We start from the raw sequence: 21,494 nt of genomic DNA, 5'->3' as shown, positions 1-21,494 counted from the left end.
TAAACAGTGCCTCTACTGCGGAAAGGGCGGACATTTTGTTAAAGATTGCCGAGCAAGAAACGTATTCCCTGGAAGATCGACGGCATCCCCTTCACAGGCTGTCATACAAGCGGGAAGACCGGCGGAAAACTAGCATGCCCAAATCAGGAGGAGGTCGCTGCCTTGGGTTGTTTACCGCCAAAGATCTCATTTACACTCGCGAATACCTTGCATCCTGCAGTGGCCCACATGAATCTAAAAGTAACTTTATGGGTCACTTCCAGTGATGCTATGGAAATTGATGCACTGCTTGACTCAGGAGCAACTGGTAACTACATTGACCAGGAATACGCTATGAAAATTGGGATTGTATGTGAGAAGAAGGATAAACCGGAGCTGGTCAAAGCAGTGGATGGAACGGTGTTGTCATCTGGTCCTGTCTCTTATCATACACAAGCACTTCGGATGCAGACAAATCAGAACCATCATGAGATGATACAATTCGACTTGATAGACGCTCCCCAGTTCCGTCTCATATTGGGTATGCCGTGGCTGACGCTTCACGATCCTCAAGTCAGCTGGGCCGCACGCACTATAACCTTATCTTCTGCATTTTGTAAGGCGAATTGTAGACAGGAAATGTCTAGTACTGAAGAACAACAAGCTACTCCTTCAGTTTGCCTGGCTTCTGGATGTTCTATCGGACCATACTGCTGTGCCACCGCTCTCCCTGATGAATACCAGGAGTTCAGCTCTTTGTTTGACAAACAGAAGGCCACCGATCTGCCACCACATCGTGTCTACGACTGTAGAATTGATCTCATTCCGGGGGCTGATATTCCTTGTAGCCGAGTCTACGCCCTTACTGAAAAAGAAACCGTGTATTTGCGGAATTACCTTGATGAAAATCTGGCTACGGGGTTCATCCGTCATTCTACCTCGCCTGCTTCCTCGCCGATGTTTTTTATTCCCAAGAAGGATTGCGAGGAATTGAGGCCATGCATTGATTACAGGGCCATTAACAGAATGACGGTGAAGAATCGTTACCCTCTGCCACTTATACCTGTACTCTTAGACCAGCTGAAGGGAGCTCGATTCTTCACAAAACTCGATCTCCGAGGGGCGTATCATTTGGTTAGAGTTCAGAGTGGAGACGAGTGGAAAACCGCGTTTAGAACTAAATTCGGATTGTTCGAGTACCTTGTGATGCCCTTCGGGCTCTGTAACGCCCCTGCCGCCTTCCAATACTTCATGGATGAGGTACTACGTGGGTGTCTGGAGACATTCTGCATAGTGTACATAGATGACATTTTGATCTATTCATCTACTCTGCACGAACACGTGGATCATGTAAAAACTGTGCTACATCGCCTACGGCAAAATTCCTTGTACGCCAAACTCGAAAAATGTCTTTTTCACGTGAAAGAAGTGTCCTTCCTTGGTTACATCATCTCCGCCCAAGGCTTCCAAATGGATTCCAGTAAAGTGGAGGCTATCGTAGGATGGGGTACGCCCAAGAACGTCAAGGCAGTGCAGAGTTTCCTTGGTTTTGCCAACTACTACCGTCGGTTTATCCAGGATTTCTCCAAGATAATACAACCCATATCTAGTCTACTGAGAAAGAACTCTGTGTTTTGTTGGAACTCTGCAGCAGAGAGGTCGTTTCAATATCTCAAAGAACAGTTCACACAGGCTCCTATCCTGCGCCATCCTGATCCACAGATACCTTTCGTCTTGGAAACCGATGCCTCCCTGTATGCCATTGGCGGAATACTATCACAGCGTCACCCCGAAACAGGTCAGTTGCATCCTGTGGCCTATTTCTCGAGGAAACTTACCCCTTGCGAAATCAACTACTCCGTTACGGACAAAGAACTTCTCGCCATAAAACGAGCGTGTGAGGAATGGCGGCACTACCTGTTGGGAGCCATGCACACAGTCGAAATTTACACCGATCACAGAAACCTGTTGTTCCTTAAAACCGCCAAGGCTCTTACTCCCCGGCAATTGAGGTGGACTCTGTTCTTTTCGGACTTTGATTTTGTTATCAAATATAGACCAGGGCCTCAAAATGGGAAAGCTGACGCTCTTTCCCGGATCGGAGAAACGGCAGAGCAGAGTACCGAGAAGGAAGATGAACCTCCCCTGATCCTTCAGGAAACCGACAATCCATCTTCCTTGATCGCCTTGATATCTACACCGGAATTCCTGGATGATGTGCGGGTGGCACTTGCAGATATGGACGTGCAAGGTTGGATACAGGAGGATCCTGACCACCGAACGGAAAAGGACGATCTTGCCTATCAAGGACTAGCCATTTTTGTCCCCACTGAACCTTTGCAACTAAAAGTATTGTCATGGATCCATGATTCTCCATTGGGTGGACATTTGGGTATCTATAAGACAATTGCAGGGGTGGAACGCAACTTCTGGTGGCCTAAATTGAGAGAGGCTGTGAGACATTATGTGATGAACTGTGCTGTTTGCATTCAAGGGAAAGCCATTCATGTAAAACCTGTTGGATTGCTCCGACCACTCCCTATTCCGCCTAAACCATGGCATACAGTGTCAATGGATTTCATCGTAGAAATGCCACCATGTGAGGGGAAAACGGTGATCTTAGTGGTCATAGACCATTTAACAAAGATGGGACATTTCATTCCCCTGAAAGGCCTGCCTACCTCTGTAGAATTGGCGCATGTGTTCTTGCAAAACATAATTCGTGCCCATGGGATCCCTTGTGTGATCATCACCGATCGAGGTACTCAATTTACCTCTCGTTTTTGGACAGCCCTCTGTAAAATCCTGGATGTTGATGCTAGGCTCTCTTCGTCCTATCACCCTCAGACGGACGGGAAAACGGAACGCCTGAATCAGACGTTGGAGCAATACCTTCGCTGCTTTGCCTTACAGAACGATACTGAATGGACTACCTTGATATGGATGGCGGAATTTGCATACAACAACGCCATTCATTCCACTTTGGGCTGTTCCCCTTTCTTCTGTCTGTATGGCTATCACCCTAATGCACTGCCTTTTGAGGTGCCTGTTCACTCTCCGGTGCCAAGCATACACGAACATCATGCACATCTCAGGGCGGTGTTAGTTGAGGCACGTCACAGTTTAGTGAACGCTCAGTCTTCTCAGAAGCGTTTTGCTGACAATAGGAGATCTTCTGCTCCCGAGTATGTGGTGGGGGATAAGGTGTGGCTTTCCACAAAACATTTACATCTGAAGGGAGAGAACAAGTTGAAGCCTAGGTATGTGGGGCCCTATGCCATTGAGAGGGTCATTAACCCTGTGGTAGTACGACTGACACTCCCTGATACTTGGAGAATCCATCCCGTCTTTCACATTTCTCTGCTCCAACCCTGTCCTGTTAGTACTAGGTTGTCTGATAGACCCCTTCCAGTGGAGGTTGATGGTCAGGAGGAGTATGAGGTACATTCGATTCTGGACTCCCGTATGGTGCGAGGGCGGATTCAGTACTTGGTAGAGTGGATAGGGTTTGGCCCTGAAGAGCGGACTTGGGAACCGGTGCGTAACCTCCATTGTCCTGAGTTGGTTGCTCGTTTTCATGAACTGTATCCTGGTAAGCCTGGGCGACCGCCGGGACGGCTGTCCTCGAGAGGGGGTTCTGTGGCGATTGCGAAGATGAAAGGTTTGAATTCCTGCTATGTGATGAAAACGGGCATGTGGCAAAACACTACGACTCCCAGACTGCCCTGGGGGAGTCTTGTGAGTACTAAGCCCCTCCTTCCCCAGAGAAAGGTGCTTGTCAATTGTTCCTGCAGTTCGAGTCGAGGGATGGGCGGATGGTGATCCCCGCCGGATTCCAGCGAGAAGAATTTCAGCGCTTAGCAGAGGAATCGTGTTGGGAGACTGTGTGGTGAAGCGGACATTCGCCAAGCGGTATTTTCGTGATCACGAGAAGGAGCGCGGGCTCGCCTCCTTCTGATTGTAGAATCGTAACCTGGACTCTGAGTAGAGTTGTTCAGTTAAGGGTAGCCGCGGAGTCGTTCTAGTGCGCATCAGCGCTACTGTGACTCGCGAGAAATCTAGCCGGGTTGTCGTGCGCGCGTGTTTATTTAACGCGAACCGATGACAGGCTAAAAGTGCTAAGAGAACGTTTATAGATCCTGCGCGGCTGCGCTAGGGAAGCATTTGTATTTTGCCCGTCAGAGGGAAAGTTGAACTCGAGTTCCAAGGCAAATGAAATATATGTACTTTGAAATACTTTTTGGGAACATGGAGTCCGTGTTGTGCTGTTAAACAACGACAGGAGAGCAGAAGATTTAGAAGCATCGTTTGTTTATGATTTTTGCTTGGTGGAGTAAACCTATTATTGTGGAACTGACGGTCCGAGACTTTGGGAATTATCCTATGTATCAAAAGGACATTTAATGAGGAAAGGGGTTATTGGACACCTTCCATTAGAAGCACTTTCAATAGGAGTTGTGGTGAGTGATACCATAATCTCAATTGATAATAGTATTAAGTATAGTGTGAACCTGAAGGGTAATAGTGTGTTTGTTCCCCTTTCAGATACCCGTGACGGTGTTACAGAGCTGTCCTTTAGACCCAGTCCATTTTGAGACGAAGCGCAGAGAAGCTCAACCAGCTCTACGTTTCCACATCTGCTTCTTCTCTCCTTTTTTCCCTTCTTTGCACAAAGTCAGACAGAGGTATATCTTTACTCTGTTGGGGGTTGTGCAAGCAGGGAGTCTAGGCTCTAGCATCTATCATCGTCTCTGCTGGGACAAGTAGTAAGGTTAGTGGCGTTTCTGTTCCTTGTGCTGCTGCCAGTCCCGACAATGGCACTCCAACGCTGCTCTCTGGGGAGTAGCCTCCTGCTTATAAAAGCAACAGGTTGGTCTTGGCCTTCATCATTGGTCTGGGATAGGACTGCTCCTATCCCTAGCTCAGAGGCGTCAGTCTGCACTATGAACTGCTTGGCATAATCTGGTGCTTTTAGAATTGATGCTGAGCACATTGCTTCTTTTAGGGTGTCAAAAGCCTTTTGGCAACTAACAGTCCAGTTGATTTTCTTGGGCAACTTTTTAGAGGTGAGTTCTGTGAGGGGAGTCATAACGGACCTCCACCAACAAGGTGGCCCAAGTACACCACAGTGCCCTGCCCTATCTGGCATTTGGATGCCATGATAGTTAGACCTGCAGATTGAAGGCTGCTAAAACCTTCCCAAGGTGGATCAGGTGATCCTGCCAGGTGGAGCTAAATACAGCAATATCATCAAGATAAGCTACATTAAAGGATTCCAACCCAGTCAGGACTTGATTCACCAGCCTCTGGAAGGTGGAAGGGGCATTCTTTAACCCAAAAGGCATTACAGTAAACTGATAGTGCCCATCAGGTGTATAGAATGCTGTCTTCTCTTTTGCTTCTGGGGCCATGCCAATCTGCCCTGCAGTCAAGTCAAAGGTACTGAGAAATTTGGCTGCCCCCAATTTGTGTTCATCTGCTCTTGGAATAGAGTGAGCATCTGTCTTCGTGACAGAGTTGAGCCCTCTATAGTCCACACAGAACCTCATCTCTCTCTTTTCACCATGTTGATGAGGTTTGGGGACCAGAACCACTGGGCTAGCCCATGGGCTCTCAGAGGGTTCAATAACCACTACCTCCAGCATCTTGCAGACTTTAGCCTTGATGCTTTCTTTTACTTGGTCTGACTGGGGATAGATCTTGTTTTTGACAGGGGAACTGTCACCAGTGTCCACATCATGGGTACACCAGTTTGTCAGACCAGGGGTCAGGGAAAAAAGACTGGCTTGCAGTCAGTCTGCTGTTGGGCAGAGAGGGTGTCTGAAAAGACAACCCCATCTAATGACCCATCCTTTGGGCTGCAGGAGAAGAGATCAGGGAGAGTTTCACACTCTGCTTCCTGTTCCTCATCAGTCACCATCAGCATGGTGATGTCAATCATGTCATTGTAGAGCTTTAGGCGGTTCACATGGATAACCCTTTTGGGTGTCCTGCTTGTGCCCAGGTCAACTAGGTAAGTGACCTCACTCTTGTTCTCTAGGGTAGGGTAAGGGCCACTCCATCTATCTTGGAGAGCACTTTGTGCCACTGGCCCCAAAACCCTCACCTGTTGTCCAGGTTGAAATTCAACCAGTGCAGCTTTTTGGTCATACCAGTGCTTCTGAAGCTTCTGGCTGGCCTCACGATTCTTGGATGCCTTTTTCATGTACTCAGCCAGTCTGGATGTTAGGTCAAGTACATAGTCTACAATGTCTTGCTTGGGTTCTTGGAGAGGCCTCTCCCAATCCTCTTTCACAAGACAAAGTGGTCCTCTCACAGGTGTCGCGATCGCTCTCGCCACCACGGCGAGAAGAAGAAGAAAATGTAGAATAGCGCGATCTCTCCAAACGGACTACATGTCCCAGAAGGCAAAGCGGCTCTGGAGAGCAGGAAAGAAGGCTGAGCCTATATAAGCTCCTCCTCTGCAGCAGGTCAGCGCTTGACAATTGTTATGGTGGTTTAGGTATTGGCGGATGGTGTTGTCCCCGCCGGATGTATACCCTAGAAACCCAGCGCAGACAAAGAGCCTGCGAGGTCAGAGAACGTTCAAGCCTACGCCGAAGAAAAGCCTGCGTGGTCCACGGATTCAAGTCTACGCCGAAGAAAAGCCTGCGAGGTCATACACTCAAGTCTACGCCGAGGAAAAGCCTGCGAGGTCAGAGGAGTGGAGAAAACTTCCGACAAGTCGCAAGTATACCAAAAGAAGAACAGGCTCGTTCTTCTTTCCAAGTATTTTTCTTTCTTTCAAGTATCCCGCGTATTACGCGTTCTGATTTCATTTATTCCCCAGAAGTTCCCAAGTTCCGTAAGACAGAGTTCTTACTTGAGTTCATTGTTATTGTACCCTTTGACAACAAGTTTGTTCCCAAGAGTTATTGAGAACAAAGAGTCTACAAAGAAAATATACTTTTCTGTATCCGAGGGTAGAAGAGCCTCATTGGGAAATACGCCATTGGAGAAAGTGAGGATAACTTTCTCTTCACCTATCCGGTTATCTCGGATTGAGGAACTGCCTGTTTTCATTTTACGACGAGAGAGCTTTATCTCTGGTAAGTGTCATCACTCGGGGCCAGGGGAGGGAAGTGACCTTAAAGAGACAAGGTACTCATACCTGTCCTTTGTCTCTCCACACTGCAGTACGTCCCTCAACCGAGTTCTCATGGATCACCCAGACCCAGAAGGCAGCATCCCAAACTCCGGCTCTCCTACACCTTCTCACCTCCCGGCTTCTCGCAATACTCGCTCAGAAGGTGATTCCCACGTCACCACTGGGTGTGGTGTTTAGACAAGTCGAGGGGACTTTCATCCCATCGTTCCTGCTGGCCAGCTTCATCAGGTTAGTGGCGCGCGACTGTTCTTGCGCCGCTTGCAATCCCGACAACAGGTTGGCCAAACAGAAGTTCAAAGGGGGAAAACCCTTCTCCCTTCTGTGGCACTTCCCTATAAGCGAAAAGCAGGCATGACAACGTGACATCCCATCTTCTTTTGAGTTTTTCAGGGAGTCCCATGATCATACCTTTCAATGACTTGTTGAACCTCTCAACAAGGCCATTGGTTTGTGGATGGTATGGGGTAGTAAACTTGTACTGCACCCCCCACTCCTTCCATGTGTGCTTTAGGTAAGCAGACATGAAGTTAGAACCTCTGTCAGAAACCATCTCCTTAGGAAACCCTACCCTGGTGAAAACACCCAGGAGGGCCTTGGCTACTGCAGGTGCGGTAGTATTCCTAAGTGGAATTGCTTCAGGGTACCAGTAGCATGATCCACTACTACTAGAATACATTTGTTCCCTGAGGCTGTGGGGGGCTCAAGTGGACCCATAATGTCCACACCTACCCTTTCAAAGGGAACCCCCACCACTGGCAGTGGTATCAGGGGGGTCTTTGGGTGGCCACCTGTCTTGCCACTGGCCTGACAGGTGACATAGGACCTTACAAACTCCTTCACCTTTTGGTGCATCTGGGGCCAGTAGAAGTGACTAACTAGCCTTTCCCAAGTTTTTGTTTGCCCCAGATGTCCAGCTAGGGGGATGTCATGAGCCAAAGTTAGGAGGAACTCCCTATTCTTCTGTGGCACGACCACTCTCCTGGTGGTGCCAGGAGTGGGGTTTCTAGCCTCAGCATACAGTAATCCCTCTTCCCAATAAGCTCTGTGGGTACCACTGACATCTTCCTGTGCTTCTGAAACAGTGTGCTACCTCAGGCTTTCAAGAGTGGGACAGCCTTGCTCACCCTGGCACAGCTCTTCTCTAGTGGGTCCCCCTGGGACCAGGAGTTCAACCTGGTTAGGCTCAAGCTCCATGGGCTTAGTTCCCTCTAGGGTTTCCAAGTACTCTCCCTGGGGAGAGGGGTCCTGAGAGGTTTGCTGTGTAGAAGCTGGTTCCCCAGTCTTCTTGCTTTTTGTCTTGGTTGGTTGGGCCATACTTTCAGGCTCCAAACCTACTTGTTCACCCTTCTTTTTGCTCTGTGCTCTTGTTTGCAAACACACCAGTTCAGGGATACCCAGCATGGCTGCATGGGTTTTCAACTTAACCTCTGCTCAAGCTGAGGTTTCTAGCTCATTGCTAAGCAGGCAGTCAGCTGGTAATTTCTGAGAGACCACTACCTGTTTCAGCTGAAATTACCAATGTTATCCTTTGGAAGGAAATTCAATCTGCAGGTAAAGTATGTTCACGTTACTTTTGTAATCCAGGACTGAACTCCTAGGTTCAGCACTGGGACATCTATCTAAAACAGGTAGGTAATTAAGTTTTGGTAGTTGGTACGATTTTTAAAGAATATTTGGAGTTTGCAAAAATCGACACAGAAGAAATTTCACAGAAAAACAGTCAATGGTTTCCAATGGAAGAAAATGCATGTTACTGGTAAGTACGGTTAAAATTACTTTTCAGGTTTGGGGCTGGGTTAAAGGATGCAGCACTGAGGTCTCTCCTGGTAACAGATGAGTAAATCAGAATTCGTAGTTCGGCTGACTTTAGATGAATATTTGGGAGTTTCAAAACTCCACCCTTAGAAGAATTTTGGAGAGAAACCAGTCAACATTACCCTATGGAAGGAAAGTGAGTTATCAGCTTTTAGGTAAGTACTTGACTGGCAGAGTTGAGATTCTGGGCATAGACTCAGGGGTCCCCCAGGGTCAGGTTGGTACAGTTGGTACAGCCTCAGTGGCACAGGGGCAGCCGGGTGCATAGGTAGTTAGGCCCAGTGTTATCCAATGAGAGGCAGGTGGCCTTCTGTTGGTGGCTGCTGGCGAGCAGGCCACGTGGCTGTTGGAGCTGGGCTCCTGTTCACTTGCTCAAGGCAAATGGGGAAGTAGGTTAGGACAAGGGTTGCACTGCAAGGGGCACTTGGGCGGCTGGGTGCAGGGTGCTTTTGAGCCATCGGGCTCTCAATGTTATTCAATGGAGATCTTGGAAAGTGGAAAAAAGCTGCAGGCTCGGGGACAGAGATTCTTCTGGAGCGACCAACACTTCGAGAGGTAAGTTGGGGTCTTGGAGGATAGGTAGGCACCCAGGAGTTGGGCACAGGGGGTTGTTGGGCGCCGGGTGCAAGGGTGTCTTTTGACTTAGGGAGATCTTACCCTCAGCTGGTCGCGGTTGGAGGGGTCCCTGGCTGTGAGACTGCAGACATTGTCTGGTTCGTCGAGGAGGGTCTTTGGGCACTAGACCTCGGGTCTCAGTCACCGGGGGGATGTTCTCGTGGTCTTGGGTCACTCAGGCACAGGCCGGGCTCGGCGGGTGCAGAGTGTGCTGGATTCGCGGTTCCTGGCAGGCACCAGGGGTATTGCTGTTGGAGCAGAACCACTGCTCATGGGAGTCCCAGTCTTTCAGGGGGTCAAGGCAGGCAGGTCCTCCGGGGTTTTCAAGGTTGCTGCTTGCAGTAGTTGCCGGGATTTAGAAGGAGCAGGTTCAAGTATCGAAAGGCCTGTAGGGCTGGGGCCAAGTCAGTTGGTGTCGTGCTTTTGTTAGCAGCTGCGCGGCGGGTCTTCTTGATCTCCTTCCTTATTTCCGAATCGGTATCTGCCGAAGGAAGGTTCAGGGTGCCCCTAAATACTAAATTTAGGGGCGTTACAGGTAGAGTTACGGCAGGAACCAATGGGTCCCTGTCCTGGGGTGGGTACACCCCCTATCCTGCTCCTCTCCTGTGGGAGGGGGGCAGGAGCCTAGTTGTGAGTGGGTAAGGATCGCCATCCTCAACATGGCGGTAGCCCGGGGTCATGCTTCACCTCGCCTCTCCCACCTAAGGGGTGGGGTTGGCACAGGCTGGCACACCCCCTTTCCTGACATAGGGTTTCCCACCAGTTTTCACGCCATAGTGGGAGTCAGAACTGATGGAGGCCATTTACTGAGTACAGCAAGTGGCCTGGAGAAGCTCACAAAGGCGGCATGCCTTTGAAGCTTCCCCCTGCCCACCCTGAGGGAGGAGATCTAGCACCTCGCTCAGGATGTGCATTGTTGCAGACCCAGGAGAACGGGGGGCTCTCCACCCAGGGGTCCAGCAACATGTCTGCTGTGTGTGCCCTCTGTAGTGCATTTTACATTAAATCTCACACTAGCATCAATGTGTGTTTAATGTGCTGAGAAGTTTGATATCAAACTTGTCAGTCTTCAGTGTAGCGATTATGGTGCTGTGTAGTTCGTAATGACAACCTCCCACCACCATATACTCTTAATGGCATCACTGCACTTACTGTGCCCAGGAATGGCCCTGGGTACTGTAGGGGCACAGGGGTCATGCACCTGTTCCCACACCACTGGCATAGGGCACCCAGCTAGAAGGGTGACTGATGTATGCCAGGGCAGTGGGTTTGTGGGCATGGCACACAGGGATGAGTGCCATGTTGACTCTTTGTTTAGTTCTGCACCAGGACACTCAGCCTGTAAAGACAATGTGTGTGTGTGTCAGGGTGCAGGACCCCTAAGGGTGGCACAATTAGTGCTGCTGCCCTCAGGGGTCTTCTCTGGTCACAATGCCCTGGGTACCTAGGGTACCATTTACCAGGGGCTGACATGTGGCCAGAAATGCCAATTGGGTTTTAGTTTCAACACAGTTTTTAGACCTGACCAATGGAAGCGGATCGGGCTGTTAACCCGTAGGGTCTCCTGCAACGCTTGTTTTAAACTAATACATTTTAATTTTGTCCACCGAACCTATATGACACCTATCTGCCTACATCGCATATCTGCGTATAGACAACATAATTGCCCTAGATGTGGAGCACAGTAGGCGGGTTTCCTACACTTGGCATGGGAATGCCCCCTGGTTCAGCACTTTTGGCGGAAGGTGGTGGCCCATATTGCTCGAGTCTCACATATTGAGCTCCTTTTAGACCCACTCCACTGTCTCCTGGCGCTGGTGCCCAAACCCAGAAAGAAGAAATTATCTTATAAATTCCTGCAACTCTTGCTAGTTCTGGCGAGGAGACGCGTGGCTATTACGTGGATGGGTCAGAGGGCGCCCGAGATTTCCCTTTGTCTGAAAGATGCAAGAGAGTGGACCTTGGCCGAGGAGACGCACATGCAACGCACTCGTAGAGATGGGAAGCTACAGGATGATTTGTTGGCTTGGAGGATGTTGTGCATAGAGGGGCTGGCGGAGGATGACTTGGATGCCACAAGCGCTGAGTTATTTACTCCTGCAGACTCTGAGTCTGACTGCGATGGGGGGGGAGCGGATGTGGGGGATTTGAATCAGGTGTAGGGGCCTAATGTAGCCACGCCGATATTCCTTGATATGTATGCCTATACATAGCTGTGACTCCCATGGACCCATATTACAATCTAATGACTGTGCCTTCATTGACCCTCACATAAGTGTCCTACTTTGTTCAGATCTGTACTAATGATGCCATTCAGGGGGTAACTGGTTGTTATTAAATTGCTACGTAAACTATATCTACAACATAAGAAAACTAGCGAATGCAGTGATAGTTTCATATCTTTAGTGCACAAATGCAATTTTTCACACATGCTCTGCTCTTACGCCGCCCAGCCTCCGGGATGTGGGCTGTATTTGGCTGTGTATTGTCCCTGGAGCAGAATGTTGCAGCCTATTACATATAAGAGGTCCTGATGACCATGTACTTTGTGCCTCATTTATATTTTAGCAATAAAAACATATATTTAAAAAAAAAAAACACACAGTTTTTAGGGAAGGAACACAGGCCCTGGGCACCTGATTGGCAGGAGCCCAGGGAACACTCAGTCAAAGTACATCAGCAATTCAGCAAAAAGTGGGGGCATACCATGCAAGAAAGATGGCACTTTCTCACAGTCCTTCATCAGTAGAGAGCTGCGCTCCCAACCCACTTCAATACAGGGAGGTGTAGGCAGCCATTTTATTATCATTCTGAGTCATCCTCACCTCCAAGTAAGATCCTCTGCCATCCTTCGGCACTGTTTAACCTAACCGCCACCCAACATGGCTGAGGGAGCTGAGGATAAGACACTCCCACATTCTGAGATACTGATATGACCATGCTAATTGAGGAGGTGCTTGATAGCTACCCTCTACATTATGGGAGGCCAGAGGAACAGATGAATGTTGCAGCGCACAATGAGAGCTGGAGTTAATCCTCTGAGAGCTGCAGGGTGTACCTGCGATGAGCATAGATGTGCCATTAGAGCAGGGTACCGCATTAATTGGGACAAGTCCCTGGGCCATTTGCTGTCGGGACCTCCTCCAGATTTAGCCGGAGATTGTCAGGGGCTGGTGTGGAAGGAGTCCTTCCGATATTTGGGTATCTGGATCACTGGGTCAGAGGAGGAGGAGTTCACATGAATATACAGGCTCAACTGGAGCGGCTGCGTGGGGATGTCGCGCATTGGAGGACTCTCCCACTCTCCTTGATGGAGCGTGTCGTCCTATTCAAAATGATGGCCCTTCCCCGGCTCCTTTATGTTTTGCAGAGTACTCCCTTCCCGGTCCCCGAGAAGTTCTTCCGGGTGATCGATGTGGAGCTGCGTACGCTGCTTTAGTGGGGGGGCTGCCCGAGGATCGCGTTGAGGAAGTTGCAAAGGAGGATCTATGAGGGAGGTTTGGCTGTCCCTGATGTTAGGCTCTATTATTGGGGGGCGCAGTTGGTCAACATTAACGGGTGGGTGCTCACCCCAATGGAGGAGCCGGCTTAGAATGGATCGCATGGTCCTGGGCGAAGGCACCTAACTGGACACGCTATACCGCAAGAGTAGGTGTAGTTCCCCTCTGCCGCCTCTGACGGTAGCGGTTGTGGAGGCGTGGAGGAAAGCGACAAAATTGTTGGGCTGGGAGGCGAAACTTACAGTGCAAACCCTGTTATGGGCGGGGAACTACCTCTCTGAAGTGGTGAAACTGCAGGATCTGCGTAAATGGAGTCTCACGCATAGATGAGTTAAGGGATGTATGGAAGATAGGGGACGTGTTAGAATTTACTGCCATGCAGGAGGAATTCCAGCTGGGGAAGGTGGAGTTTCTCCATTACCAACAGTTCAGGCATGCCGTCCTTCGCCACATTCATCAAGGGGATCAATTACCAGAGTATGCCCCATTGGAGGATAGGCTATTGTTAGACCCAATGGTAGATAGGGCCATCTCCCTCACGTGTAAGAAGCTTATCAATAATCTCCCTGACCCCCTGGGGCCTCTGCAAGAGAAATGGGAGTCTGAGGTTGGGCTGTTGGAGGAGGATGATTGGAATGAAGCTTTGCAGAGCCCCCGGAAGTGGTGATACATGCCCAGTTTAGACTTATCCAGCTACGCATCCTGCATCGCTCCTACACTCCACGAACAACACAATACCGTATTGGGTACGCTGACTCACAGTTTTGTCTGCGGGGCTGTGGTGAAGTGGGCACCTTCTTCCATATTTTGTGGGATTGTGCTCGGATCCGGGCGCATTGGTCCAGCCTGGTAAATATCATGTCTGAGGTGATTGGTGCGGAGGTTCCTCTGGAGGCCCGTTGGCATATCCTAGGAGTCACAAGTGATCTTACATGGCCCAAATGGGACAAGGTCTGGTTAGCATTGGCGAGCATGGTGGGCAAAAGAAACATAGCTATATTGTGGAGTAGCGATGTGGTACCCACAGTGGAAGAGTGGGAGAATGAACTCGATTGGTGCCAGAGGGCGGAGAAGGTGATTTATAAGAGCAGAGGATGTCCGAGGAAGTGGGAAAAAATCTGGGGAGCGTGGAGACTGTTTAGGGGGGAGGTATTGGATTCTCAATCTATTTCTGTTACTGAATGATATTGTATGCACTTTTTGTGATTGAATATGCAGACCGTGGCGTTTGTGTTGAAATGTATGCATCCATCTGTCGCATGTATGTCCGCCCACAATCAAATGTTGTATGGTATGTTACTGTCATTGAGCCTATTCTCTTAAAAAAAAGATTTTTTTATTTTTAAAACTCTAATCATCCTAGCACAATCCCTGCACTCAGTGATGGTGTTGCAACTCCTTGTTGGATGAGGTATGGTGGTTATGGCTGCCTTAGCACCATGCGTGGGTTCAGGGTTGGTATCTGTAGCATAATTGACAGATGATTCAGTTGCCCCAGTAGTAATTATATTAAACCTTTCGTTGTCCCCCGGCATACAACCCATTTCCAAAACATTCAGGTTTAAAACAGATATTTCATCTGGTGCACATACGGGAAAGCTTACAAGGGTTCATTTGGGAACTGTACAGTAGTCAGTCAACCTCTTCCAGATTCGTTCAAACTGGTACAGGCTCCATTTGGGTCTCAACTGGCGGGGGTAATGGGAAAACATCTACTTCTAATGAGGAAAAATCTATGTTGGTGTCGAAGTCTTTCTGAATAGAGGGGAGATATTGTTGTATGGTATCTGGATCTGGAATGGATTCAGGGGTATAAAGAACAGTATAAAATGTTTAGAATTCTTCTAAAATGTCTGCATCTTTAAAAACAGGATGGGAATTTGCTTTTAGAACAGATTCAATGTTACTTTGCTCTTTCTTAGTTTGATTGTGAGTAATTTACCTGTTTTGACCTCCATAGTATCCAGCACCTCCTTTGAGGAGATAGGAGGCAGCACTTTCTGTAGAGAGCATATTGTATTTAGATGTTTCTGCAATTAGGGTATTGAGATGAGTAGTGGAATATGTGGTAGTATAAAGAGTTTCCAAATGTTTAATGCTCTTCAAGATGTCAAGTACTTTCTTAGAGTTTAATTTTTTCTTCTTTGAGACATAGGAGATAATAAAATCCCTAGCCGATTCTTTAAATGAATCCCATACAACATGAGAGCAGAGACTGGAAGATGAGTTAAGGGAAGAGAATTCAGAAGTGAAATACTCAAATGTGGAGATAAAAACCAGGTCTAGTAACAAAAAAGTATTAAAATGCCATCTTCTATCACCAGCAATAATAGGGAGCAATTCTGAATCTAATGTTACTGTGGCATGATCTGAGAATATAGAGCCTATGTTACTTGCATAATGTGTTGTGCTAATGGTTTGGAGACAAACAGGTAATCAATTTGAGATTGGTATAAGTGAGTGGGAGAGAAAAATTAGTCTTCTATTATTATTGGATTACATAATCTCCAGGAGTCAACAAGAGACTGTTGGTCAGTAGTTGTAGTGACTTGCTGATGCATGGCAGATGGAACAAAAGTTTTCTTAGAGTTGCGATCTATATAAAGTTCTAAATTTAAATTGCAGTCATCCAATATTACATAGTCTGCGGATATAGACAATAGTTTAGCTGAAATAGCTGGCCAAAATATATGATCAGTTTTAGTAGGTACATATATGGTTAAACAGAGAGATAGGAACATTGTTAAACTGAAGATCAGTAATCACCCATTTTCCTTAATCATCTGACTCTTGGGAGAGGAGTGCACTGTGAAGTTTTTTGTGGCAAAGAATAATAACTCCATTTCTTTTCCCTGAGCCAGGAGAAGAAAAACCATTTCCCACCTATCAACATTTATGTTTTTGAACTTCAGAAGCAACCAAATGATTTCTTGCAAGAATGCTATATCTGCTTTCAGTTTGGATAAATGAATGAGTACGCTTTGTCTTTCAATGGGTGAACCCAAAAATGTAACCTTCCAAGAGATAACACGTACTGTCATTTAACAAAGATCCATAGCTGTTACATACAAATTACATTTATGATAATAAATTGAAACTACAAAATAACATGAATTAACACTCTCTGAAAAGAATGAAAGATGATAGATTAATAGCAGATAACTTTACGGAGGGACTGAACCTGCCGGAGCTAGGTGAAGAGGACGCAAAACTGTTGGGGCGAAACATTGAGGTACGAGAAGTGCGGGTAGCCAAAGTATGGCCTGTAATAAAACTCCGGGCTCAGATGGTCTCCCCGTAGAATTTTATCTCACTTACGTCGACCTCCTAGCCCCTCGCCTGGCGCACTAATATAATGAGGCCAAGAACATAGGTAGGTTGCCGGTCTCCGCTAGGGAGGCAATCATTATCCCGTTGTTAAAACCGGGCAAGCAACCTTGGGATAGAACGGCTTACCGCCCGCTGTCCATGCTCAACTTAGACTACAAAATCTTGAGCAAGATACTGGCAACTCGACTGCTTCCTCACATGCCCACCTTAATTCATGCCGACCAATCTGGATTTATCCCAGCTCGCAACACAGCACTTAATATACGGAGGCTCCTACACATCCTGGAGGCCGATTCCTATGATGTGGATACTGTGGTGATATTCGCTGTCGATATCGAAAAAGCCTTCGACAGTCTAGAGTTGGAGTATCTATTTCATGTAATGCGGCGAATGGGTCTAGGCCCCGACTTTGTGCGATGGACGGCTCTACTATACGCAGATTCGACTGCCAGAGTTAGAACGGGAGGGTTGATTTCGGAGACATGCAAGGTGGGGAGGCGCACGCGACAAGGGTGTCCCCTCTCCCCATTGTTATTCGCTATGGCGGTGGAGACCCTAGCGGCACATGCTCGATTAGGACGAGCGTACCAGGGCCTAGACATCTATGGACAGATTCACCATATCACACTTTATGCGGATGATCTTTTAATGTTCCTAGCGGATACAGAAGAGGCACTGCAGGGGGCGAGATCACTGCTGCGGGCCCTGAGCGCAGTAGCTGGTTTAAAGGTGAATTAGACGAAATCATGCCTCTTACCGGCGCGCAAAGGCAGACTTCGCCCTCAAAACATTGATGGGGTTAACTGGGACGAGAGAAGCCTGCCATACTTGGGCACAGTGATTTACCAAGAGCAGGCAGATGTACACAAAGGATATGTCGGAAAGGCGATCAGGGGAACCAGAGCTAACTTCGACTTCTGGGGTACCTTACCTTTGTCGGTAGCGGGGCGAGTGGCGCTCCTCAAAATGGTGACCCTTCCGCGGTTACTATACTACTTTCGGTCCCTCCCGATCTGGATCCTGGCAAGCTATTTTAGGAGGCTTAGGGCAATGATTAGCTCTTTTCTGTGGGGTACAGGTAGGCACAGAGTGGCTCTCACCATGCTCATGAGGCCCTGGGCGGAGGGAGGACTAGCGGTCCCGGACTACGAAACGTATTACATAGCAGCCCAACTCCAGTGGCTCACGCAATGGGTAGCAAGGGCCGTTGGGGGGGAGGGTGACCCAGGTGGACTGTCGGGCCCCCTGTTGCTGCTCTCTCGCATAGTACTGCGACTTCCACTCAGGAACACACACCTTACCCAGGAATTTGCCACAGACCGGAAATGTTGGAATAGATATCTGCGAAGAGGGTCGATAGGGGCCCCTGACATACCATTGAAGATGTGTAGGGCTCTACCACATGGGGGTACCTGGTAGAGGTTGGAAACCTGGGAACAACAGGGATTGTCGAAGATAGGTGATCTATACGGGGACGGTGCCCTGATACCTTTTAACGACCTCCGAGACCGGTAGGAGCTGCCGGGGGGTGACTTCTTGTAACACACTGCGCTTACGGCAGCAATTCGAAAGCACTGGAGGGCGGGCCTCACGGAACCACCTACTTCCATGGGCTGCCAATATGTTGTGGTTGCGACGGGAAACATTAAAGCAGTAACATGCCTATACAGACGCATGACACAGGAAGCCCTGACCCCATTGACAGCCTTAAAGACAAAGTGGGAAACTGATATAGGGCAGGATATCCCAGATACGGCATGGAATGGAATAGTGGAGAGGGCCTGGAAAAGCATGCGAAACGCACATTTCCAATTAGTGCATTTTCACATCCTACATAGGGCTTACCTAACTCCGGTCCGTTACATGAATATTTCCCAATCCAGTCAGCGTCCTGCCCAATGTGCGCAATGGCCGACGCTGATTTCAGACACATGATGTGGGATTGTCCGTATTTTTACTCTTTTTGGAGGGGGGTGACGGCCCTGATGACAGATGTCACGGAAAGAGACCTACAACCCTCCATGGCACACTGTATCCTTCATTCATTGGTTTCCCCAGACTTCAAAAAACAAAATCACTAGCAAATTTATAGACCTGGGTTTCCTGCTAGCCGAGAGAACAATAACCTCCCAGTGGAAAGCAAAAAAGGGCCCCAGCTTAGATAAATAGAGGGCTGAGCTTCGGAGGTGGGCTGATTGTGAGAGCGATATCTGACTACAAATTGCACACAGAACGGGATTGGAAAAGGCGTTGGAGAGGGCGAAAGCATGGGGGAGTCTGGTCATGGAACTTACACCCCTTGAGGATGAGGATGTTGATGCCCCAGCGAATAGTCCCTAAGCACACCCACCATAGTATGCCAAAGCAACTGCTAGGGTTCCAATGTGAGCTATCGACCAAAGGCTGCCCCTGCTCGCATGTGAGACGCTTCCTACCAAGTTGCTTCCAATAGTCCCGTTGCTCGTCACGCTCAGGAATGTGGGCCCATTTATGCTCCAATGAAAGCACACTATGGCACGCCTGGGGGCGGGGGGGGGGAGGATGGCGGAGGGGGGGGTCTGTTGGGGAAGATTGGGGTTGGTTGGGGCCGGGGTGGTGAGGGGGGGGAGGCAGATGTTACTGGACATTTCTACGGCATCCACGCATGAATGGCACTGACTTCGGTGGAACGAACTGATCGCAGACGAGAAAATGGACTTTCCTGCTGAATACCTTGTGGAATGCAGATGAACTTGGCTGTTATGGTACTTATTACTACAGTGTGTTGCTTTATTATCAAACTAATAAAAATTGTTTTTAAAAAAATGATAGATAAATAGCAGATGTAGTAGAGATTTGCAAAGGTAATTAAGAGGAGAAAGGGAGAGGGAGAGAAAAAGAAGGAAAAGAAAAAAGATAAAGAGATAGAATTCATATAGTGAGTAGACTAAATGACATACCAAAATCACAAACATAAATCAAGGGTGGTTAAGCAACATTGGGAAGATGACAGGAATGACTCGAACTCCAGGGCAGGATGGGAAGGAGGGCAGAACATCCAAATGGACCAGGGATGAACGTTGACAAGATATGAAGTAGATGTGAAAACAGAACTTTGCTTAATATTTATAAAGGATAATCAGATAGTAGATAGTCTTGCAACTTCCATTTCCTCTTCTCTGCAATTATCCAAAAAGTGTTGTAATAGAGCAGAATCCTCCTATGTCGTAGTCTTATTTTTTTTGTTGTAAATTTTTTTATTTATTGCATAGTAAATAGAAAGAAGGAAACATAGAGAGAGAGAAAGATAGAAGAAAACAGGCGGCAATATTGCAGTATCACATATGCAAGATTTGGGAAGAGTCTCAGACAGATGCATCTGCAGTGATGTTCTCTAGCAACTGGGCAATCCTAGATGCAAGAAGAGCCAGCAATAGTCAAGGAACTGATATTCATACGGTTCTGAATGCCTCGGCTGCCTCCTCCAAAGGGAAAGTCAATCCAGCAAAATTCGAGGGTCTCGGGAGCCCCCGGGTAAGCAAAATCTTCCAGCAGCTATGCAGTGCCGCAACAAGTACAAAACACCCCCCCCCCCCCAACTCCCCCCAACCCGCCTCCCCGTACTCCCCCTCCCCCCAGGGTGGTGGCGCCAACATACCTTCTCACTCACAGTCGCACCATCACACAGCCTACTTAAATCTGGAAAAGGTGAAGGGCTCGCAGGGCTGATGGGCAAACCGCAGACGGCAAGCCTCGCAATAGAAATCGGACCAAAGGTCCCCACCGGAACATAAAGTTCTTAAAGTTGCCCAGGAAGATGTCCGCCATTCTCTCCATGCTCATCAACCTCCAGAGCTTCGCGTGCCTTAATGACAGAGCCGGGGCCGTCGGTTTCTTCCAGGCCGCAGCCAATGTAAGCTTAGCCGCTCCCAGACAGAGCCATAAAATTTGTTTGTCCGCCTTCGTCTGATGCTCCAATAGCGGGTCCCGCAGGCCCAAGATGACAAAGGCCAAGGAATCGGGGATCGGGTATCCCAATATGTCTTTGATATGAGACAAGATCTCGGTCCAGAAGGGCCGTATAACCAGGCAATCCCACTAAATGTGGCTAAAATCTCCTAACAGACCACAGCCCCTCCAGCAGCGGTCCGAGGTCGCCGGAAAGATGCGATGCAGTTTTGAGGGGTATAAGTACCAGTCAAACATAGTTTTAAAATGGGCATCCCGCAAGTCCACTGAGTGATTGTGAGTCCCAATGTCTCGCCAGAGACCCTTCCATTCTCCTTCCGGTATGTCCCTACCTAGAAGGCCCTCCCAGTGGTCCATGTAACGGGGACGGGGAGAGATCACCGTACGAAGCAAAAGTATATATATAAAGGAAATCGTTCCCTTCATCGTGGCAGTTCGTAAGAGAAAGGCCTCGAAGAGTGAGAACGTTCTAGTCGCTGCTTCTCTCAATCCCATCGAGGTAGCAAAATGGATCAGTTGGGCATACCTGAAATGCTCCGTAGAAGGAAGGCCATAGTCACGCATGCAGTGAGGAAATGAGAGAGGCTCCGTGCCGTGAAACAGGTGCGTAAGGGCTCTACAACCTCCCTCTCTCCAGAGTCGAAACGGTCCCTCCTGCAACGCCGGCGGAAAGGCCGGATTAAAATGCACAGGAGTGAAGGGGGAGGGGAACGTCGTCCAGCGCTCATCTCCCGTCACTGTGTCTCACACCTTCAGGACAGTGCCCTTGGGTGTGCTGATGTAGGCGTTTCTGGGCCTGTCAACTTTGGGTTTCCAGGCCAGATCCCAGATCGACCTTCCAGCCACACTCCTGTCCATATGCAGCCAGTGTTTCTCAGACTCTTGCTGCGACCATTCCACCAGCACCTGCAACTGTGCGGCTTTATAGTACAGGTGCATATCAGGGAGTCCAACTCCCCCTTCCTCCCGCGGGCGCCGCAGAGTTGCAAAGGAAAGGCGTGCCCGGCCTCCCTGCCAGATGAATTTCAGCAATAGAGTCTTAAGGCGCCGGAAGAAGTCCATCTCTATAGGGATGGGGAGAGCCTGGAAGAGGTACAAAAACCTAGGGAGGAGAACCATCTTAATGGTATGGATCCTACCCAGCCAAGAGATGTACTTCG

The sequence above is a fragment of the Lissotriton vulgaris genome, chromosome 10, assembly GCF_964263255.1.
Source record: "Lissotriton vulgaris chromosome 10, aLisVul1.2, whole genome shotgun sequence".
NCBI lineage: Eukaryota > Metazoa > Chordata > Amphibia > Caudata > Salamandridae > Lissotriton > Lissotriton vulgaris.
This window is presented reverse-complemented; position numbering follows the sequence as displayed.